The sequence below is a fragment of the Lissotriton vulgaris genome, chromosome 9 (genome assembly GCF_964263255.1).
Source record: "Lissotriton vulgaris chromosome 9, aLisVul1.2, whole genome shotgun sequence".
Lineage (NCBI taxonomy): Eukaryota > Metazoa > Chordata > Amphibia > Caudata > Salamandridae > Lissotriton > Lissotriton vulgaris.
The window spans coordinates 874,176,449-874,202,148 of NC_141697.1; positions in this window are offsets into that span (position 1 = coordinate 874,176,449).

The window sequence follows — 25,700 nt, forward strand, 5'->3', positions numbered from 1 at the left end:
GGTTTAGTGCCTTTTTCCGTTTTCTTGGGCCTACATGCCCGAAAGCTAGAGAGAAGCCATTTTGTAATTCTGCCTCGACTGTCCGAGGTGCTTGCAGGGTAAAGGTAGTGTTTAGAATTTAGCCTGTTATTCGCTAGTGAGGAACCGGTCAAGACTGGCCCTTATCAAAGGAATGTGTTTGTCTCTCCGGCTCTAGATGCAATATGCAGGTGGCCACTGTGGAAGGCGAAGGGGGCCAGGGACTGGTACAGGAATTTGGTGGGAGTCGGCCTATTACCGGAATTTTCCATAGAGAAAGAGTGCTCTATATTATCAAGGAGCGAGCAGGGAGACAGGGAGAAAGTAACGTGTGAAGTAGACAGAAGAAGTTGGTCCGAAGGCTGGTGCAGAGAGATTGATACCATCTGCTAATTGAAATCCTGAAGTGAAGAAGGAAAGTGACTAAGGGTCCTGTAGTGACATCATACAGGAGTGGCAGAGACTGAGTCCAGAAGAGGGTTCGAGTATTTCGGAACCGTGGCAGCGTAGATGAGGCGTAGTGGTGCAGATGTGTATTCGTGAGCCATAGAAGGAGAGCAGAATCCCGAGACGAAGCAAGAGAGAGAGAGGGATCAGCTCCGCTGCTGAGATGGAAAGACACACGTCTAAGGTGAGGCGTTCTGAGCTTAGTTTAGAATATATCTAATCATTCATTCTTATTTTTCCTTTTTAGGTTACAGGTAGCGACTAACTTAATCCATGTTTCTTTTGCTCATTCTGTTATGCTGAATTGTAGAATAAAGATTTAATGTTAAATATCTTTGAATGTTGTTTTTATGAATGGGATTGACCTTTCCTTTTAACCAGGTGCTGACATACAGAAGGATGGGAAATGCCCTTCTGAAAAGGTAACTGATGATGGAGGGAGAGTGTGAACTTCATTTAGGAAATAACTTTTAAAGGTGAATCCCCATTAGTGTAGATCGTCGGGTGACGTTAAAGATATCGTCGGGTGACGTTAAAGATATCGTCGTGTGACATTAAAGATATCGTCGGGTGACGTTAAAGATATTGTCGGGAGACGTTAAAGATATTGTCGGGTGACGTTAAAGATATCGTCGGGTGACGTTAAAGATATCGTCGGGTGACGTTAAAGAGACCGTCGGGTGACGTTAAAGATATCGTCAGGGGACGTTAAAGATATCGTCGGGTGACGTTAAAGATATCGTCGGGTGACGTTAAAGAATATAAGATGAGGTAATTATAGGATAAGATATGGAATCCATTAGATGTTAGTGGTATCTTTGACTATATAGGCTTGTAAATAGCTCTTTTTCACCTTCTCAGGTGAAGTATTCTAGATATCATGTATATAGTGACCTGAGAAGAGTGTGGTTACGTGTCGACTGGGTTAGCTACGGTTGGTAGTCTGCTTGGTCTGAGAATCCGGTTGTTACACCCCTGCAAGCCTCTTCTGTCTCCGATGCAATTAGTAGATCATCTATGCACAGGCACTGACTTCTTGGGCAATACCAATCTCTCAAGGTTTTTTTTCAGAAATTGGTAAAAGAAAGATGGGCTCTCAGTATACCCTTGAGGGCATACAACACCATGTTAAAACATGATTCTCCTGTGGAAAGTGAATACAAATTAGCTTTCCTCATTTAATAGGAAGGAGAAAAATACTTGCACAGATCAATCACAGTGAACCAACAGCTTCACAAGGATTCTGAAACAAGATCCGACATGGATTCGGTACCACGGGACAACATTGAATCACAATTGCGCTAATCTTTCTAAGACCCTGAACAATGCAATATTTCCCACTCTGCTTCTACAATCCCATGATAGGTGAATTGCACTGGCTTCCAATGTTCTCCTTCAATATACCCTACACAATCATGGAATCGATTACAGGTGTAATCCCTGCCACCATGTCTGGGGTCAGGTTGTAGTGGGGCATTCTCAGAAATTCAGCATTTGACTTGATTTGTATACGGACTGGGTCAACTCCTCAAATCAGCCCTATCTCTTCTCCCATGAAGTCCCATTCCACTGGAGAGAAGGTGTCCCTCAGATCCAGTGGCATGTCTTCCACTGTCAGTACAGGTAAATGTCTGCAAAGTGATTCTGATTTGCCAACTTGAACGCAATGTCATCATCATTAGTCTGCAGCTCAATTCCATTTGGTGTGCAATAAATGGTGCAGTTCAGTATACACAAGAGATTGCATCCTAACAAACAGACTGGACTCGAATCGCACACCACACATTGGTGCCGATCCTGAACGGTTCCTATTTTTACTGGCACCTCTTCTGTCAAAGGGTTTGTCATTCTCTTATTAGAAACTCTACAACTTGGATCAATTTTCCAGAGAGGAATAAGTTTGGTCTACCTCTAAGACTGCTCCAAGGATACAGACTTCCTCCCCCTCAGGCACCGTCATTGGGACAGATCCTGATAAAGTCCATTTAATGCTTCCATAAAGTGCATTTGGTGGTACGCTCGCTTACTCGGCGGAACTCTTGGAGGGTGTGGCCCTTGCACTAACTGGTTTTGACTCTCCCCATTGTAGGATCTTGGCTTTGTCATGGTGTTTACCACATCTGGCACTCGTACTAACTCTCCCTCTTGTAGCTGATTAGCTGGATTTAATCAACACTTGTGCTTCCAATGCCGGATTTTGTGACAGAAATGGCAAGAGGTCATTTTCTTTAGCGTGGCAATGTCTATCCCTGTTTTGGGATCTATAGGGACACCTCTCCCTTTTCCCTGTCCAGAGTTATTCGGAACATTCTGAACCCCTCCCGGAGCATTCCCCTGATTCCCACCAATTGTTCCCCCATTTGTCTGTGTCTGGTCTACTCTATGCGCATTCCTCATTTGGACCAGCATCAACTTGTCTTTTATTCTCCTGTGCTTGGAATCCAACTCATCGCTGCAATATCTGGCATACCGTAAAATGTCATCCACTGACTTATTTTGCCAGCAGATCAAATGTTGCTGTATCATAACGCTAATCTCTGGTCTCAATCCCATCACAAATTTGGAAACAAACTGTCCCATGTTTTTAGGGTCAAGAGTATCTAACTCACCATATTGCTTGAAGGCTTGCAAAATCAGTTTGTAGTAAGCACATACTGATTCTTTGGGTTCCTGGGTTGTTCAATCTATTTTAAGCCAATCAATATCTTGTGGGGATATTTTAGACTGTAACCATGTAAACACTTGTTCAAACTTTTTCATAACCAAGGGTGAAGGACTGTGAGTTATTGGATCCCTCTCTGCTTCAGTAGAAGGCCAATTATTAGCAATTTTACAAGCAGGCCAAAAGTCACTGGGAACCACAATGTCATATGTTCAGATCTATCCACAACACCTTCGAAATCTTAACAAAGTGATCACCTTTCTTGTATCATTCAGCAGGCTTCTCCCTCAATCAAGGAAAATCATTTGTGAATGCGGCTAGATCACCCCTACTCCAAGGAACATGCACATACTCTCCATTAGGTACCTCTTGCAGTGGATAAGCCTCCACTCCTGCTGTTCCAGCTCCTGGAGGTGGTGTTTCTATCATCTCCTTCCTAATGCTTTTTTTCTTTGACCACCTTTCCTCCATTTATCAAGCACACTCCGAGTGAGTGTGGAGCAAAGACGCGAAGTACTGACTACCGAGCACTGTATCATCCCGCACCGCAGAGCACCACACCAAGTTGCTGAGGCTTCACTTATTTTTTGCACCTCCTTGCCCCTCTTTGCTCCCTCACGGTGGGGGTTTCGACGGTTGCAGTGATCCGGACTACAGACGGAGGCAGGTGGCGGCAAGCAGCAGCAAGCGGATACGGAGACAGTCGGCAGAACAAGCACACGCCTCGGTCACGGACAAACGACCTTGAGGGAGAAGTTGAGGTAGAGAGTAAGCGCGATTGCCTGTCCAGTAACCCAGCGTCCCCTATACCTCCCTCCTATACATCTACTGTACTCTCTGCTCTCCCGTACTGTGCTCCGGTGGATGCTTCTGTTGGGAAGCCGGGAGCTGAGCGTGGTGACTTGGGTTGAGGCGCGGGTCCAGCACTGTACTGGTATTGCATCGGGCTGGTCTGCATCGTCCCTGAGCCATGCAGGGGGGCTATAACAGCATTTTCTCTTTGTGAGCGCAGGGGGAACATAGGTGCTGCCTATTGCCACACAGTGAGCTTTTAGAGGAGAGAGGAGCAAACTACGAACCTACACAAACTACCAGATTTGAAGCTCCCTTTGAAGTTGCGCCCTAGCCCAAGAGCCTATAAGAGAAGACTACAGGGTGACGCATCGCTGTTAGCAGCTTAGTTGGGGGCTCTTCGCCACGGGCAAGGACTTCAGAGCCCAGGATCCAGCGGGGCGAAACCAGCTGCCTCATCCAGCCCCTCCCACCACTACCGGCTATATTGCTGCTCGCGACACCCGCTTCGCGGAACGCTGGCGCACGCCGGACGAAGCCCGGGCCAAGGGCGGGCCCGTCCTTGCCCCTCATCGCCCGAAAGAGGCAGGGCAGGGCTACCCTCCTGATATTTCTATTTCGGGACTAAAGGTACTTTTATCTAATTTGTAGCCAATTACACGGACCTTTATGCATTTTCCTCTTTCATTTGTCTATTGTTCCTTTCCATTACTATTCCTAAGAGGTGTTTACTGTGGAGATTGCCGCCCTACCCTCCCCCTAATAACGACCTAATACATGTACATTTCTACTTCCCATTGAGGAATTGCAGTTAAAGTCATGGGTAAGAGAAAATCAATGGAGGGTGGGGTGGGGGAGGGGACGGATCAGGTGGTTCCTCTGGGGCAAGAAAAGGAAAAAGGCCAAGAATACAAGGAATGCAGCCAGCAATTGCGTTCTAGATAGGATTGAGTCGATAGTCAACGACTGTGAAGAGATTTTAGGGGCAAAAACCGCTGTTGCAGACACCCCCAATAATAACCCACAGGAGCTATCTGCCAGTAAATCCAAGTGAGTGATTCCACTAATATTTAAGAAGAAACTTCGGGAACCACCTAGCCCTACCCAGTCTGGCCCATTACTCGACCAGCCCAAGAAATCGACCCTAGAGGCAACCCCTTCCCCATCTGCAGATTCATGTGTCCCAGAAGAATTAGGAGGTTGTGCCAGTGATAAGCAGATTACTTCTATTGTCTGCACAAATAGGTTTGCCGCCTTGGAAACATTAGATGAGGAAAGTTCACTTTCCGCACTATGCAAACCAGTGCCTATTGAAAATGCTGGTTCATTACATAAATGTAATTGTGCAGCCCTAGACAAGGACTTAACACAGATTGTGGGTTTATTGCAAGTTGAGGTGGAGTCACTAAGGAGACTGGTGGTGGAGCTAAACCGTAGGTTCGAGCCCCTCCCTCCAGCCGTCCGTTCCCAGATCCAGCGTCCTGACTCAGTACACTCCACCTTCTCTAGCAGGCTGCAGAGTAGTTCTCTATCCTGGGCGGGAGGTGGGACTCATCCTGAGCCTCCAAATCTGGTGAAAAGCCCCCATCCTCAGACCGCCACTTCAAATTACATTAAAAAAAAATAATCTTTTGTCGATGCGATCAAATCAACAGGGGCCCTTCCCAGTGCCCCCAACATTGACATAACCTCTCAGTATCAACATCCATCCACTGCCATGAACATCCACGTTCGGGCCCACAAAAACCGAATCCCTACCTCCCAGGGGGATAATCCACCAATAGTGTACATGGTTAAAGTCCCAAAATGCTCTACCACGCATGGGTTTGAGAGTAACGAGTCCTTACATAACAAAACAACACAACGGATACGACATGTGCGGGGTTGTAGGTCTATAATCCGGGAAGACATTGTCAGAGTAAGGAGGCTTACATCGCACAATTCTCATTTGGACTGCATGGAGCTGACCTTATCAGATGTCAATCTAGCTGAGAATTTGCTGGGCTTAGAGTTCCGCACATCCGCCCCAGAGCCTTCCGCCATCCAAATAAGACGCTTCCCTCTTCCGTCTCTATCTAGGCCAAAAGGCCTTGTAGATTTAGGGACAACGAGAGGTGAGTCTAGCCTGAATGTGGTCGATTGATTAAATAGAGGCTCGACCCAGCCTAATGACATTGAACTATATGGAGCAAGCAGAAGGATGACTACCCCAAGCTCGAATCCCTCTCCCAGGGTTGGAAACATGGGAGAGGCACCGTCTGATACCCAGTCATGCCCTCAGGGTAGTACTCTACGAAACAAAGTTCCTGTTGCTATTCCAAATATAAATTTGCTCAAAGTCCTATCGTGGAATATAGCTGGTCTCCAGAAGAAGGTATTGCTTCCTGACTGGAATGAGTTCGTCGAAAATTTCGATGTTTGCTTATTTCAGGAGACCTGGAGCCTAGCTCCCATACACAAATCTGGTTACACCTCCTACTTTGTGCCAGCTACCAGTACGGGTAAGGGCCGCCCATCAGGGGGCTTAATAATCTGGATCAGCATTTCATTGAACTGGACAGTTACATCACACACCTGTTCGTCTCCAGATATTCTCCATCTGACCATTAGAGGGTCACCCAATGGAGCAACTTTAGAGCTTTTCAATGTATATGCTAGGGGAACTGTGGGAGGCCAAACATCTTTGACCGTATCAGCACTGAAGCAAGAGCTGACTAACATTCTGCCGTGCTCCACCATCATAGTAGCTGGCGACCTGAACTGCATATTCGAACCTTTGAGTGCAGACGACCTTTTGGGAATGGCCGAGGAGGATAGTAAATGGAACATCCCGACTCTCAACTTAGCCCCAATCAAAAAATGGTCGCAGATGGCAGTTCAAATCAACGCGCTCACCCAGGAATTTAATCTAAGAGCTGTAATGGGAGGACACAATCTGATCTCATGGGCTCTAATACCTTTAATAGGATAAGTTCCCCGTCCCGTATTGACCATATCCTAATTGATGTTTGTTTATGGAGGGACCTTCTGGATATGGTTGTCAAATCCACCTCTGTAGCGATCATAACCAGATTTGCATTCAAATGAATAATGTCTGGTCATCTTTCATTTTAGACGCACCTACAATTCCCTTAATTTCCACAAGAGAAATAATTCTCTCAAACTGCAATAGACGGCTTTAGTGGATGAGAGTGTCACAACACAAATCTAAAATATCAAACATCAGGCAAATCCGGGACCAAAAGATCATGGAACTTGAAGGGTTACCCAGAGATGCAGAGACCCAAGCAAAATTTCCTGCAGTCTATGTAGAAACAACAGATAGGATCCTTTTTTATTGTCGAAGGGAAACAAGGCCCAAATAGAGGTCTGGCGCGGACCACAAATGCATGGTACACACCAACATGTAGGGCGAAGAGGCATGCTTTGACTGAAGCGCTCAAAAAGAAAAGTTCCTATGGCGATTCGATCAGCAAGGAAAGCATACAATAAGTCACTTGCTGATGCAAAACGCAGTTGGAACGAGGATCATTGGCAGGAACTCATACATGCATCAAAATTGAGGGATTCAACTCTATTCTGGGACTTACTCAAAAGGTGAGAGAGGAAAGGATCAGACCCTATCCCGAACCACATTACTGGGCAGATATGGCAAGCCCACTTCACTAAACTATATTCGGGTAACAAAGGTCCCCCCACAGTCCACACGGGAGTATAAATTACCCTTCCCATACCTTCTTTTCCTTCAGACTGTTTTGATCTTCATGAGGTAGAATCAGCAATAAATAGTATTTCTCCTGGAAAAGCTGCGGGCCCTGACGGCCTCCCTGGAGACCTCCTTCTACACGATCCGAAGCCTTGGGCTCAGTTCATTTTACTTTCAATTAATGCAATCGACAGGGGGACTGCAGTCCCCAACTCATGGAGAGGGGCTGAGGTCGTCCCAATCTATAAAAAAGGAGATAGGGAGGACCCTGCCAACTACAGGCCGATTAGCTTAATCGATGTGATTCAGAAGGTGGTAGGCAGGGTTCTCCTTATGAGGATAAGGTCCTGGATCAAGGACGAAAAAGTCCTCTCCCACTTCCAAGCAGGCTTTAGGCAAAAAGTTGGCACAATTGACTAGGTCTTCAGACTTTTCATGATCAACTGGAAAGTTGTGACAATTGGGAAGGGCAGTTTGTACCTGGCCTTTATAGATCTAAAGACTGGTTTCGATCTAGGGCCATGGGCCAAGCTCTGGCTGGTTTTACAAGAAATTTGTATTTCTCCACAGATTCTTGATTTTGTTAAACGTCTGCACAAGGATAACTATGCCAGAGTTAGATGGGGCGCACAGGGCCAGCTGACAGAGAGGGTCGAAGTGAACAGGGGCGTGTGCCAAGGGTGTGTGCTGGCCCCCACCTTGTTCTCTTTATATATGAACGGGTGGTAAGCCATCTCAGAGAGGACCCGGCCGATGCCCCTATTTTGGCAGGGGAAAAAACACCAGCGCTCCTCTTCGCCGACGACAATCTTCTGATATCCAAAACACCCGGCGGCCTCCAAAAACTTTTAAACAGGTTTAGTTTGTTCTGTATATCTTGTGGGCTCATAATCAACACAACTAAAACAAAGCTCATGGCGATCAACCCATCGAAACGCTTTAGGAAAACATCACCCTAAATTATACCATATTAGACACTGTGGAGTCTTTTGACTATCTGGAAATCCGGGTCTCTAACGGCATGAAATGGAGTTCCAATCTAGCCAAAATGCTCCTCAGTCATAAACGGGTTTCAGGGGCCATAGTACGAGAGCAACATCTTTCCTCGAGTAGACCAGTAGCCCCTGCACTCGCGGTCTACGAGGGTAAAGCGCTGCCTTCGGCCCTGTATGGGAAGGAATTATGGGGCTTTGAAAATGCTGTTAAACTTGTCAGATCTGAGAACAAATTTCGTAGAGATCTTATCTCCCTTCCGATATCCACTCCGCTAAAACCCTTATATTGCGATATGGGAAGGCGCTCTATTCAGGACATTGCATGTCTTCGTCCGTTACTTTTTTGGGCTCGCATTAGAAGGGCTCCAGAGCTCACCCACTACACAGCAGGACTCAGCGAAGTGATACAAGCTGACACAGGGAATAGGATTCGATGGTTGACCAACCTTAGGCAGCTCCTAGTGGACATTGGCTTTGGGGAGGCTTGGACTAGACAGATTCCGCCGACCAAGCAGGAGCTTAAAAATGCCTGTTGGAAATGGATACAGAATAGAGAGTTGCGCAACCCTAAACCTGGGAAACTCACTGAGGAGTTCTTCGTGCACAAATCCATTCCAATATTAGAACCCTATCTAGATTTTATACAAATACCTAGGGATAGGGTTCTTTTAAGGAAGTTGAGATTAGGGACACTCCCACTCAACAGCACAACTGCAGCTTGGAATAGGCTTAACACATCATCTGAATCATGCCCAGGCTGTGGCGCTCCTAAAGAGTCCATTCCTCTTTTTCTCTTTGCGTGTCCTGCCTACAGGACGGCAAGAGCCAAATGGCTCCTACCAGTATGCAAAGTACTTGGCTGCACGGATTATTGTGTCGCATTACGCACTTTAAGAACCAACACTTCCTCTTTAACTCTGGTTTGTGGTGTGGCCAAATACTTGGGCTGTGCTTGGATAGTAATGCACAAGCTTCGATCTCTATCTATCAATTCTATACTGCTGCTTGATCTGTTTTTATAGTTGCTATTTCTGGCTTTAATTGAATATTTACCCTGTAAAATTGCACAACATTTTTACATACAGGATGAATTTATTTGCTTTTTTAAAAAAGATTTTATATGGTGACTTCTTATATGTAGTATGCTTTTATGATAATTGTTTTTTCGAATAAAGCAAATTTGAATTGGTTTAGAAAACACTTTTAGTGTAAGCTACAAGCATAGTTTAAACACAAAAGGACTACTAAAACTAATAAAAAAAGGTAAAAAATGGAGAAAAAAAAAATTGAACTCCATCTTCAAACCTACTGGAGACACTGAGGTGAAAGGGCTGCTGAATCCAGGTATACAGTACTGCATGAGGTAAAAAGAAAATCAGCAAAACCTGCTACTCAAACGCAGCCCCAGTTCCTTACTCAGACTTGATGCTTGTTGTCAATACTGACTCCAAAGCACTTTACAGACACAATCATGGTTCCTTTCACTTACACTCTCCAAGGTGATTTATCACAGGTGTGAATCAAAGGAGTGAGCTTTCACTTTAATGCTGTTCCTTTCTCCGCTGCCACTCCTTTCTCTCTTGAAGACACTTCTACTGTCACTTTCCAGTGATGCTCCATTGCTGGGCTTTGTTTTTTATCTGCTTCATCAAAAGCCCTGGGATCAAAGTCTGGAACTGATAAGTGGTAGAACTGTGGAGAAACAATAGCCTATATTCATAGGGATGGCAAGCATACAATTTTCCTCACCAAAGCGTACCACTCCACATACTCATGTTCATCTCCAGAGAATCTTCCCTTCAATCACAATCCTCCATGATTGCCATACTATGGACTAGAACAACCACTTCACACCTCTGTGCCTCAATATCCAACAAACACTTAAAACACAAAAGAAGAACAGCATGTGGTCTCCTTATGATGCTATCTAAGACATGACAGACCCTACTGATCTACTTTGACTCTGACACCTTCTACAACTTCCGCACAATCTGTGAAACAAAGTTTGACCCAAAGAACTGTGGTACCAGCAAAACCTAACACTGAAAATGCCACTTTCTGTCAATAGTTTCACAAAACATTATAAGGGTGGAAGTGTTAGGAGCCTCATTGACAGATCCCTCACCTTCTCAGTTTCTCCACCCCGAAGCTTGCCCAGCCACTATTGAACACATCACCATCACTGCAATCACCCAATCCAATCCTCTCAGTTTTGAGCTCTACAACCCTTCTAGAGTCAGATATACTTCTTTGTAAGCCTGGACGGAGTTCGCGTAGCAGCACTAAGCAGAATTACGCGTAGTTGTAAAAAAACTCAGCAAGCGATGTGGAGTTCTGCGAGCCCGCAGAGTTGCTTGTTCCGTCCCTTCGCGATGCGTTTTTGACATTCAGGAATGTGTATTACTTGTTCGCGAATGCGTATTGCGTGCTCGGGGGGAAATAACGCAGAAACCTCACCACGTGGTCGCCCATGGGCGTGACCATCTTGTTTTTCATGTTTGCTATGGTTCTGGGCCTGTTTTTCTATCCTCCCAATATCTTTTCAATCCTTTTTTCTAAAAGCTTTTTTTCTGATCTTTTTATTTATTATCTATCCCTTTCTATTACTTGCTTTCTATTTTTTACTTCCTTTTTTTACTTTCTACATTTTCGTTTCCGCCCCCTCTGCCCCCCACAGAACCATGGTAAAGAAGAGTAGTAAGCAGGGGAAAAGGAGGAGTGAGAGCCGCGGCCGCCTTCCTTGTGGAAGACGTCGCCTGGAAGGGGTGCAGGCCTGGGCCTTGTTTTCTGAGGTAGAGCTGTCCGCACTGTTTTTTTTTGTCCAGCGCCACCTCCCCTTATCCCTGGCAGCAGGCGGCAGGCCTGGGTCTGTGTACGGGCTCCGGGAGCATCACCGGCAGTGAACGAGGTTGGGCCGGGCAGTGTTTCGCTGCTCTGGGGTCCAGCGCGCCCATAACCAAATGACGCACTGGTGGTCCGACATCCTGGACCGGGAGCAGGACCTGCTGGACCTGCTAGGTGTTGAGGTCCCGGGGCTTGGTGAGTAGCTAATTATATTACTATTGTGTTCTTCTTTTCTGTGTTATTGCGAATATTATTTTTTTTCCCAAATAGCAAGAACGCTGCTGCTGCTTATATGCACGTAACTTACGTTTTAAAAATCTTATATTATGTGATTGTTATTTTTCCAGACAGTTGCTTGGCGCTACTAATCGTACTTTTTTGCAACTTTGCGTTCACTTGAGCTTGTTATGTAAGTTAGGGAATTTAAATTAGGTAATGCAGATAGGAAAGACTCCAGTCCTTTCCTTTGTCCTGTCAGGCTGTCCTGTCACTAAGATAGTGGTAGTAGTAAGTTAGTTAGCTAGTTAGATTGGGCCCGATTCTCAGAATGAACTTAAGACTCAATCCTAAACTTACTACTATTTTGGTATTCACAGAATGCACTTACTCATTTCGGTATTCACAGAAGTTAGGACTCCTAACTTTAGGACTCCTAAATGCCTTCTGTGAATACCAAAAGTCTTAAAATTGGGATTTTTCTCAGTTTAGTAGTAGTGAAGTTAGGACTCCTAACTTTAGGACTCCTAAATGCCTTCTGTGAATACCGAAAGTCTTAAAATTTGGATTTTTCTCAATTTAGTAGTAGTAAAGTTAGGACTCCTAACTTTAGAAATCCTAAATGCCTTTTGTGAATACCGAAAGTCTTAAAATTAGGATTTTTCTCAATTTAGTAGTAGTAAAGTTAAGACTCCTAACTTTAGGACTCCTAAATGCCTTCTGTGAATACCGAAAGTCTTAAAATTAGGATTTTTCTCAATTTAGTAGCAGTAAAATTAGGACTCCTAACTTTAGGACTCCTAAACTGAGAAAAATCCTAATTTTAAGACTTTCTGTATTCACAGAAGGCATTTAGGAGTTCTAAAGTTAGGAGTCCTAACTTAACTACTGCTAAATTGAAAAAAATCCTAATTTTAAGACTTTCGGTATTAACAGAAGGCATTTAGGAGTCCTAAAGTTAGGACTCCTAACTTTACTACTACTAAACTGAGAAAAATCCTAATTTTAAGACTTTTGGTATTCACAGAAGGCATTTAGGAGTCCTAAAGTTAGGACTACTAACTTCTGTGAATACCGAAATGAGTAAGTGAATTCTGTGAATACCGAAATGAGTAAGTGCATTCTGTGAATACCAAAATAGTAGTAAGTTTAGGATTGAGTCTTAAGTTCATTCTGTGAATCGGGCCCTTAGTTCCCTCACATGGCTTCAGTTCTAGTAGAACCTGTGAGTGAATAGCAACCAACCAATTTGGTGTATGCAATTTGCATGCGTCCATCTATGCATTTAAGAAGAGTAAATGCAGACTTAGTGAATTGGCCTGTCAAAGGGGGTTGGAGTTGAGATGATTGTAAATGAGATTGGAACTTAGAAGCAAATATGTTTTTTGCAATTCATTTCAAAGTCTCTAGAATAGCGGTTAGCTAGGTTTAGGATTCAGGAATTGGAATGGAACTGTGTAATAATAAAGATACGATGGTCCGCGACTGCGATACTAGTCCACTACTAGTCAATCTGATTCGGGATAGGTCAATGTTATTGCAATTGCCATTTCCTGTCTAAAAATCTTTTTAGAGTGATTATTTAATATTTATTTATGTAACAACAATCTTTTTTGTCTCTTTAATTATGTCTTACATGATCACCCGAGGATTTAGCCGGAGGGGCCTCCCAGATGCAGATGGCTCTGTTGGCCTCAGTAAGTCCTCCTGATGTTATATTAATACATATTTTCCTAACTTTTAAAGTATTTTTATTGATATTTCAATATACATTTATCATCACATAATATTATTCAAATATTGGGCATAAGACAATATATGCTCTCTTACATTTGAGACGTTACAGAGTCTGGTATGGTTACTAAGCACTTTAAGACCCTGATGCGTCTTCAGAGAGGGGCATAGTAGTAGTGGTACTCATCGGTTATAATTGCTCATTTTGCCTTTAACATGTTTGCTTATTGAGATGAGAAGGCTTTCTTTTACTATCTGATGCTCAATCAGTAAATGGTGGTCACTCACATTGGATACCCCAAAGTGGTGTATTTTAATTTTTCTAATCCAGGCCTATTACTTTATTTATTAGCAGCAGTTGATGGTGAACACTGAACAACTCATTACCGTGCACCATGGCTGAAAGGAAGTATGAGGAGAAGGTTGGCACCATTATTTTCCAACTAAGGGGTCGATTCTGATCTCGGTCGGTCAGCCCTCCGAGACATGTCAGTAGCCTTACCTTACGGCCGAATCGTACCAGGAGCGTGACCATCCGGGTGAGGAAGTACGATGCGGAAAGGTGCCAAATTCCTGACCGACACGTACGCTCTGAATCCATCCACAACTTCCGTATGAGCCTGACACGGAAACACACAATTCGCGCCGCACGGCTCCATAAACACTGCAACTTCCGGATGGTCAAATAGGATGAGTACTTTCTATGTTCTGGACGGGTCGCCACGTACAGGAAGTCACACCATCCGGTAGAACTTCATATCAGGTACGAATCGCGCCCGAACACAATCCACAGCTTTGAGACAGACCAGCCAGCAACGGATACGCCACAAACGCATCATGAATCCAATCGCGCAGGTCATACCGGTCATGTACACGTATGACCGGATCAGGAACAGACGCGGATGGCGCAGACGGTAAGTCGGACACCCACCATACAAACCAATGACACGACACGTACCTGCCAAATGTCACACACACCCAGGGGGTCCAGACCCTGTCCACTAGCAACAGGCCTCAATAGAGGTCGCATGGCCACCACACCTGCCATCCTCACCCATAGGGGCATGTTGCCCACCACTACTGCCACCCCCACCCATATGTGTCATGTTGCCTATCACTACTGCCAACCCCACCCATAGGGGCATGTTGCACACCATTACTGCCACCCCCACCCATGTGTCATGTTGCCCACCAGTACTGCCACCCTCACCCATAGGGGCATGTTGCCCACCACCACTGCCACCCCCACCCATAGGGTCACGTTGCTCACCACTACTGCCACACCCACCCATATGTGTCATGTTGCCCACCAGTACTGCCACCCCCACCCATATGTGTCATGTTGCCTATCACTTCTGCCACCCCCACCCATAGGGGCATGTTGCCCAGCACTACTGCCACCCCCAACCATACTTTGGTCAAGCTTCACAATAGCCCTGTGCCAATGTGCTCCAAATCCCCATCACTGTGTGGATCCTATGTAAAATGCGTGGGCACAAACTGCAGCAAAAGTTAAGCATTGTGGCAAAGGTTGTAAATCCCACCATCATCACAGTGACCTAAAGGTAAGTGTCATCATGGAAATAGCTTAAAATGCCAAACAGCATATATGAGTCCTGGTCGCAGAACATGACACACATTCTGTGCCAAAGTAGTGGTTGTGTCACATACCCACAGAGTTGTGGTGAGGCAAACAGTGCAGTGGAAACACAACAAACACTCGGCCAGGCGCAGACAAGCAACACCCATGGGGCCTGACATTGCTCACAGTGTACAAATGACACAAAAGCAGAAGTGACCATCATAATGCATACACATATCTCTAAACTAGACACACAAAGCAATACATCCTGTGTAGACTGTAGGTGTCAGTCCACAAAATCCAATTTCATGGCAGCAATGGGGCAGGACAACCAGGAACAATTAGCAGAATGATGACATATGACTCATATGGACAGCAGGTAAAATAAATTAAACAACATCCAGACAATTGCCCACAACAGCAAAACCAATGAACTTGTGCAGATGCACAAACATTAACAGGCAACCTCGCACTGCACATCTCACACAGCATGTGTGTGTGTCTCACTATCCCCAGGCAACTACACAACACATGAGGGTGGCTGAACCACAATTGCGGACACAGTGCCACACACAAGTAAGCCATCAATTGTGCACCCCTTTGTGGGCAATCAGGCATCGTGAAATGATAGGGATACCAACAGACACATTTGACACAAGCTGGAACATCAACTGAAACAGCATGAGACACACACACAAGAGCACTACCCTCGGGGACCATAAATTGGGGTGACACAAGCTTGCATGAAAGGTCCACTGTGATGTCAAAGGGAGATGTTGTTCAAACTGGGAAACACAGACAGGTGTCCTGTGACACAAACGTACATCACACCTACACAAACACCAACCACTCAGCATGGCACATCAACCTGGGACAAAAGGGAGCTAGGGGCCCAAACATGCAAGAATTCACATCTGTCTATCTTCAACACCACACACCCTAAACTGCCCTGATGTGCATCACTGAAGCACACATGGACCAGTAACATTGTAATGGCACCCGTGATAAACACAGTAATGTTTTGAGGATCTAAGGTGCACAGACTCATTACACAAGGACAGTCTACAAAAACGCTGAATGACAGACACACTGCACAGTATGCGGTACATGGCCATGACGTCAGATCTCCATTGACCTTAGCAAGACCTGACACAGTCCCAGGACAATGCAGAAACCAAGGAGAACCACAAGGCACACATGCAGAAACCTGCCAACATTGCACTTCTGAACCTGATGGGTGGGAGCAGACCCACACACACACACACCATGTCTTAATCACTGAAAGGTGCCACCAATGGACATCTACATGATATTGCGAACAAACAAGTGCGCAGGGTAGCCCTGACTGTGTAACATCTGCGTCTGACCACAACATCACCACAACTGACAAATCCTAATGATGATACACACATGAATGTGTCGTGCACACACATATCTGGGAGGCCCAGACAAAGATGTGTGATGAACACATTGCAAGTCTGCTGAACAAAGAGGAGCTCAGATGGATTTTGCGCACTCAAAGTATAAAAAATGGCCTGAATAGGACTGAGGACTGGACAACTCTTCTATAACATCAACACCTGTAGCTGTCCAAACACATGTGGCTATTATTAAGGTGTCTCTACTAAGCATGGGCGGAAAATCCGTTTCGCTCGCGGATTTTGCGGATTTTCGGTAAATTCGCAATCCGCGAGATTCGCGAATCTCCCGCAAAATCCGCAAATCCGCGAGCAGCGGATTTTGCTCGCACTGCTCGCACTGTTCGCGTGAGTTCGCGGCTTCCCAGTACAACTTCGCGCCCCGCGAATAAGTGCAACATTGCAGAAATACGATCTTAGCAAAACTGAAACTACTTACCAGGTTCGAAAGTTCAGGCTCATCATTAGTAGCCATTTCCTGTAGTGCTTCCTGAGGGGCCCCTCCAGAGTTCAGTTGCCAGTTGCAACTATTATGTGACCCTGCTCTGAACCTCAGAATAGTTACACATATGCCACAAAGGTCCTGAAATACAGCTAAGGGAGACAAGCAGGAGCCAGGCTGGAGGTTCAAATCCATTAATCAGCCCCTAATTCATTATTGTCAGTTGGGGCAGGGCAGGTGTTGTAACTAATTTTGCAACAATGAAAGCACTTAGCAAGTGCAAAAGATCACTAATCAGGAAGCACTAAGGAAGCAGGTGCCAGCTAAAAAAATATTCTGTGACACATTAATCAGCCCCAAATTAATTCAGGTCACTTGAGGCAGGGAAGGTGTGCTTGCGTTGCCACAATAATGTACACTGACTGGACAACCAGAGGGTGCTGTGATGAAACAGAGGGGGGCATGGGTGGGCCAGAGGGTGGCATGAGTAGTCAGAGAGTGGCAGTGGTGACAGAGAGTGGCAGTGATGAAGAAGAGTGTCCCAAACAGGCTGGACACGTAGAAACAACAAGTTCGCGAAACTTGCGACCCGACAGGTAAGTTCGCAATTTGCGACATTGTACAAAACCCTCGCGAACTGGCAGAAACCCGCGCAAACACAAAAAAAAAAAATCCGCAAATTCGCGAGAATTCGCGGATTTTGCGGATTGCGAGTTCGCAAATCCGCAAAATTCGCGAACTCGAGATTCGCAAAATTCGCCCATGCTTGGTCTCTACCACATTCTTAATAGTATTGCTGTGTACTATCCTGTCCTCAAATGTATACAGTATACTATTTAAAGGTTTTTTGTGTGCCTTCATGTACCTTAAGTTTTCTCACACTGAATTTTTTGAATGTCTGTTCCTTTCCTTGCATGCATTAAGACTATTTACACTAACTCTCGTCCACACCTAAGATGGCCGCCGACTTGCCATCAACCCACTTCCTGTATATACTCACTTCCGGGTCTAACGCACTACTTGCCCGCCCCTCCACGGTCCCAGCGATTAACTCCTCTCCCCCAAACCACGGAGCTCAGATCTCTGTGAGCCACTGTGCTCATTACCCGTGATCCACCGGCCGGCCACAACGTGGCATCGACCGCTCACATTAACGGACCCGTTACTACGAGGCACCGACCGCCTCCGTCCAGGGACCCCCGCCAGTTGGCATTGCCAGCTCACTCCATTTTTAAGGTAAGACTTGTACCTTCACAACCCCCGTACTATCACCGTTGCCATGACAAGCACACTGGCTTCAGCCCCGCTTGTCTTTTATTTCATTTTCCATAGGTCACCGGAGCCTCCCGCCAGGACTCCCTCACATGCTCCCGGAGCATCGGACAAAGGTAAGTTTTCCCCTCCATTCCCACCACCTCAGGGCGTAGACCGCGTTCTCTTCCGACAGCTCAATCCACAATTTTCTTTTACAGGAACTTTCCCTTGGCCACGCCAGGAGGTGGATCCACCCACTCCCTCCATGGACCACTGTGTCTTTTCCCTATGCGCCTAAAGGTATAAAATGTCCCCGGCCTCTGTTTGTAATTGCACTAAGTGCCCACACGCTGATTTCACCCCGCTCCTCCTTTGGCTTCGTATCTTTAGTTACTATGCCTCCACCACCCGGCGATTTCACCCCTTGAACGACGCACGGTTTCTTTACCACACCCCACTTCAGCCACCATGCCTCTCGCTTCTGGGATAATTCATGCCAGTTTTTAGGTCTCGACTACAGCATTTCTTTAGCAATGCTTGTTTGTCGAGATTACAGTAAGGCTTTCAAAAGTCTACCCAAAACTATCTGCGGATCAGGTACAGTTCATGTGAGCCAGGCGCGTGCACATCGCAAGCCACATCGTGCACCATTTGTCTGAGCCTCGGCATCAGACTTCAAAGGAAGCCGCTCCCCCACCCCCGCCACGCAATGCCGCTCCCCCGCCCCCACCACGCAATACCGAGAGCTTGTTTTTCTTTCAGCAACACCAAATTGCGGCACTCCAACAATGGCGCCCGTTCGTCCATTGTCAGCAGTTTGGTGTCTTCTAACATTTTTGCCCACTTTCCCTACATGACTACATTGGCGCTGTTGTGTTGCCTGGACGAAGTGCCAAGATCCCTACAGCCCCTGCAGACATGACGGTCAGAGGCAGAAAGTTTGTTTACTTCAGTTCTTTTTCTGTGTGTCTTCTTGAATCCCAGTAACTCAGCGTGAGGTTGCGCTACACATCTTTCAGTTCTCTTTTAGTAGTTACAGCTGGGCTTTACTGGAACTCCGTGATCACACTCTAGAGCGCTCTCCTGGAAAAAAGACCCCTCCCCGCCACGCAATGCCACTCCCCCACCCCCACCACGCAATGCAGAGCTTGATTTGTATGCTTGTCTGACTCCTTCTCTTGTCACCTCTGCCCCAATGTCTTCCAGGCCTTGCTGGATGAGCGGTGTGTTTGCCTAGGCTTGCTGCGACAACACCTTTCCCAGAGTAACAAGGCTGCTTTCCCTTCCGCTTTTTTCCATACAACGTTGTCTGCTATCTCTTCACTCTCGCCCGCACACCCCTTGTCCCCATCTCTTTACGCCCGCCCACCCGCCCGCCCGTTATCCCATCTCTTTACTCCAGCCCGCCCGCCTGTTGTCCCATCTCTTTACTCCCGCCTGTGCACCCCTTGTCCCCATCTCTTCATTCCCGCCGGCACACCCATTGTCCCCATCTCTTTACTCCCGCCTGCACACCCCTTGTCCCTATCTCTTCACTCCCACCCGCCCGTTGTCCCATCTCTTTACTCCCGCCCCTGTACCCCTTGTCCCCATCTCTTTACTCCCGCATGCCTGCCCGTTGTCCCATCTCTGTACTCCCGCCCATGCACCCATTGTCTGCTATCTCTTTACTCCCGCCCGCCCGTTGTCCCATCTCTTTACTCCTGCCCACCCGCCCACTGTCCCATCTCTTTACTCCCACCCGTGCACCCATTGTCCGCTATCTCTTTACTCCTGCCAGCCCGCCCGTTGTCCCATCTCTTCACTCCTGCCCATGCACCCATTGCCCCATCTCTTTACTCCTGCCCGCCCGTTGTCCCATCTCTTTACTCCCACCCACCTGCCTGTTGTCCTATCTCTTTACTCCCACCCGCCCGTTGTCCCATCTCTTCACTCCCGCCAGCACACCCCTTGTCCCCATCTCTTTACTCCCACCCGCACACCCCTTGTCCCCATCTCTTTACTCCCGCCCGCCCGCCCGTTGTCCCATCTCTTTACTCCTGCCCGTGCACCCTTTGTCCCCAGCTCTTCACTCCCGCCTGCACACCCCTTGTTTATTTTAATTGTACTTTTCTAATTTATAAACACTATTCGAAATATGTTTAAGCTGCCGTTATTCCAGATGTTTCCACGTCGGCTCTGCATGTTCCCGTAAGCACAATAAGTAACAGGGGGCAGAACGGGCATAAATCCCCCATGAAAAGCACATGCACGACCACACACCCTACTTTGTAAAGCACACATGTACGTGTTTACTGGCCATCCCATTTATAGCATAGATGCACACACACACACATACGCACACCCACCACACGATATATAGCACAGATGCACACACCACACCATAGAGCACAGATGCACTGAAAACCAAATAAACAATAAATAGCACACACGCACACTCACAAACACCAACCTATATACAGAACATATACACGCACACACACAAACATCCACAAAAACACATATACCGGTGCACAACTCTATATATAGCACAGATTGACACCACCTCACATACAGATCATATGTGCTCACACACAAAAAAAGCCTCACACACCTCCATATAATGCAGATTCTCACACACACACACGCCTGCACATACGTACACACTCATGCATGCACATAACAGACTACCATACACCACCGACAGAAGGAAGTGCTAAACCTGCATTATCCGTCAGTGGAATTTCGTTCCCAAAACTAGTCCTCTGGTAGGTTCTTTGCCAGTGTTACCACTTCCTCCAGAAATCAGTATTTTCCTGTTATTAAACAGCTAAGTCTGTCCATAGGGCCTCTAAGAATCCTTATGTCTCGATGCATGCATGATAATGCATGGCCATTTATAACGACCAAGATTCCAGAGTCGCATTGTTCGTACAAATTAGTTTTTTACAGCAATTTGCTGACTTACTGCCACTTGTAAAAATGTTAAGCAACTAGAGACATACAAAAACGCTGAAAACAGAAGCAGAAATGTAGTCGGCACACTAAATTATGCACCTTGGTCATATAAACTTGCTTATATAGTCTATGCAACCTATGCTACCTGGAGGAAACTCTTGGTTTGCAAAGATCTATAGAGAGGCACTACAGTGACGAGAAGTGAATTCTAGCCTGTCCATGTCCTAACTACTGCTTTAACTTAAATACTATATTGTCTAGCACATTTGTTGTCCAACAGCTCGTATATGTTCTGATTATCTGTAATGGATATATACATTGAGGGTTTATACTGGCTAACTGTGCATTGCAGTCCGTTAATGCCATTAAGGTATTGATATGACATAAGAAACAATCTGACGAGGTAAACAATGAGGCCAACGAAAGTGGTATGTAAATATCACTAGAGGCCTAAGACGGAGACAATAACACAGCCTTTATAAATTATTAGTAAGACATGTAAAAAAATAAGGGATGAAGTATGGACTACGGTATAAGGATATAGCAAATCGCCAAGGAATTCCCTCATTACAAAGAGGAACTTGGGCTAAAGCAGTGCTCTTTCTGAAAAGTCACAACCAAACCCTATTTTAAATCCTCATTGCCATGCTCTTCTTTATAAAGAGACACCACAGCGGCATATAAATAAGTATAAAATGTATGCTGTGAAAATAAAGCAAATGCCAATATGCACATTATAAATGGCTGGAAAATGTACTTTAAACAATTTAATGTAAGTCACTTTGAAAAGTAGGTGCAAGTCCACGTGTGGTAAACTGCTAAATTCTTAGTTCTTGTAAGGACTTCAGCAGTGCAATAGAGGGCCATAAAAGTCACCTTGTGAACCAATCACTATTTTTTTTAAAAGAGACCAGAGCAAAGCTGGAATGCTAGTTACACCTTTAATTATTTAAACAACAGCCTGGCTTACTAACCTTGCCTTTTAATCTGCCTGCTGGCAATGGGGCATCACCAGTGTTAAACATTATTACAGTAAAGTAGCTATGCTATTTTCTTATCACAGATGAGTTTTGGTTATATACCACCACCACGTCCACCACCACCATGTCCATCACCACCACGTCCATCACCACCATGTCCACCACCACCACGTCCACCACCACCACACCCACCACCACCACCACATCCACCACCACACCCACCACCACCAACACGTCCACCACCACATTCACCATCACCATGTCCACCACATCCATCACGTCCACCACCACCATGTCCACCACCACTACGTCCACCACCACACCCACCTCCACCACCACCACGTCCACCACCACCACCACGTCCACCACTACTACCACCACCACCACATCCTCCACCACATCCACCACCTCGTCCACCACCACCATGTGCACCCCCACCATGTCCACCACCAACACCACCACCTCCACCACCATGTCCACCACCACCACGTCCACCACCACCACACCCACCACCACCACATCCACCACCACACCCACCACCACCACCACGTCCACCACCACATTCACCATCACCATGTCCACCACATCCATCACTTCCACCACCACCACGTCCACCACCACTATGTCTACCACCACACCCACCTCCACCACCACCACGTCCACCACCACCACGTCCACCACTGCTACCACCATCACCACATCCTCCACCACATCCACCACCTCGTCCACCACCACCATGTGCACCCCCACCACGTCCACCACCAACACCACCACCTCCACCACCACGTTCACCACCACCATGTCCACCACCACCACATCGACCACTACTACGTCAACCACCACTACGTCATCCACCACCATGTCCACCACCACTACGTCCACCACGTCCACCACCACCACGTCCACCACCACCACCACACCCACCACCACCACATCCACCACCACCATGTACGCCACCATGTTCACCACCAAGTCCACCACCAAGTCCACCACTACATCCACCACCACCACATCCACCACCACCATGTCCACCACCACCACCACGTCCACCACCACCACCACCACCACGTCCACCACCACCACATCCACCACCACCACCATTTCCACTACCAACACCACCACATCCACCCCCACCACGTCCACCACCACCACCACGTCCACCACCACCACCACGTCCACCACCACCATGTCCACAGACTCCACCACCCCACAGTCACCACATCCACAGCCACCACCACCACCATGTCCCCCACCACGTCCATCACCACCACCATGTCCACCACCACGTCCACCACCACGTCCACCACCATGTCCACCACCACCATGTCCACCACATCACCACCATGTCCACCACCACCATGTCCACCACCACAGCCACCACCACGTCCTCCATGAGGCCACTACCACGTCCACCACCACCTCACGTCCACCACCACCACCACCTCTTCCACCACCACGTCCACCACCACCACATCCACCATCACTACGTCCACCACCACCACACCCACCTCCACCACCACCACATCCACCACCATGTCCACCACCACCACATCCACCACCACCACATCCACCACCAGCACCACGGCCACCTCCACGTCCACCACAAGGCCACCTCACTCTATCTATGTATCACCCTCACTCTATCTATATATCGCCCTCACTCTATCTATCTATTGCCCTCACTCTATCTATCTGTTGCCCTCACTCTATCTGTCGCCCTCACTCTAGCTATCTCTTGCCCTCACTCTATCTATCCGTCGCCCTCACTCTATCCATCTATCGCCCTCACTCTATCTATCGCCCTCAATCTATCTATCGCCCTCATTCTATTTATCTATCGCCCTCTATCTATCTATCTATCTATCTATCTATCTATCTATCTATCTATCTATCTATCTATCTATCTATCTATCTATCTATCTATCTATCTATCTATCTATCTATCTATCATCACCCTCACTCTATCTATCTATCTATCTATCTATCTATCTATCTATCTATCTATCTATCTATCTATCTATCTATCTATCTATCTATCTATCTATCTATCTATCGCCCTCACTCTATCTATCGCCCTCCCTCTATCTATCGCCCTCACTCTATCTATCTATCTATCTATCTATCTATCTATCTATCTATCTATCTATCTATCTATCTATCTATCTATCTATCTATCTATCTATCTATCTATCTATCTATCTATCTATCTATCTATCTATCTATCTATCTATCTATCTATCTATCTATCTATCTATCTATCACCCTCACTCTATCTATCTATCGCCCGCCCTCTATCTATCGCCCTCACTCTATCTATCTATCACACTCACTCTATCTATCTAGTGCATCACCACAGCATCACTCAACACCACCACAGCATCACTCAGGGGCACCACAACATCACTATGCGCTACCACAGCATCACTGAACGCCACAGCATCACTCGTCGCCACCACAACATCACTCAGGTACAGGGGTTGCAGTGGCAAAAACAATTCTACACACAATTTAGCATTGAGCTCAATGGATTTTCTTATATAAACACAGTTGATTACTTTGCAGATTACTTTGGTAGTTCCAGAACTGGCTCCTAAATTCAGTCCTGGGGTCTAAGCTGAAAACAGTTTAGTAAAAACGTTTTAAGTATTGCAGTGATTTTTCAGGAATATAAAGCTATTTTAAAAGTTCACAATTAAAAACTTTTCAACAGAAATCTGGCAATGTTATCTAATGGGAGAAAATTCAGGTTGCAGGTAAAGTACGATCTCGTTACTTTGGTAATCCAGTACTGGGCTCCTGGGTCCAGCACTGTGGTCTCAACTTAAAACAGGTAAGTAATTTTGTTTCAGTATTTCGTATGATTTTTAAAGAATATTTCAAGTTTTCAAAAGTAGACAGAAGAAATTTCATAGAAAAGCAGACAATGGATTCCTACATAGAAAATTCAGGTTACGAGTTAGCCTGGTAAGGATTACTTTTGTGGTTCAGTACTGGGCTACAAGGTACAGTACTAGCTTCTCTCCTGATCACAGGTGAGTACTTCGGAAATCGGTTGATTTTATATGAATATTTTAAGTTTCCAAAACTTCACACTTAGAAGATTGTTCGAGTCAAACCAGTCAGTTATCCAATGGCAAGTAAGTGAGTTACCGATTTCCAGGTACTCGACTGGTGAAGTTGTGGTTCTGGGCATAGACTCAGGGGTCCCCCAGGGTCAGGTAGGTACAGTTAGTTCACCCTCAGTGGCGCAGGGGCAGCCGGGTGCAGAGGTAGTTAGGCCCAATGTTATCCAATGAGGGACAGGGGCCCTCCGGTTGGTGGCTGCTGGCTAGCAGGCCACGTGGCTGTGGGAGCTGGGCTCCTGGTCACTTGCTCAGGGCAAACGGGGAAGCAGGATAGGGCAAATGTGGCAAAGCCAGCGGTACTCTGGCGGCTGGGTGCAGGGTGCTTTTGAGCCGTCGGGCGCTCAATGTTATCCAATGGGAAAGGTAAAAATGGAACAAAGGCTGCAGGCTCTGGGGTGGAGACTCACCAGGGGCGACCAGCACTTCAAGAGGTAAGTTGGGATCTTGGAGCACAGGTAGGTACCCCAAAGGGAGGCACAGGGGGCTGTAGGGCGCCGGGTGCAGTGGTGTCTTTGGGTGTCGGAAAAGCTTACCCTCAGCTGGTCGCG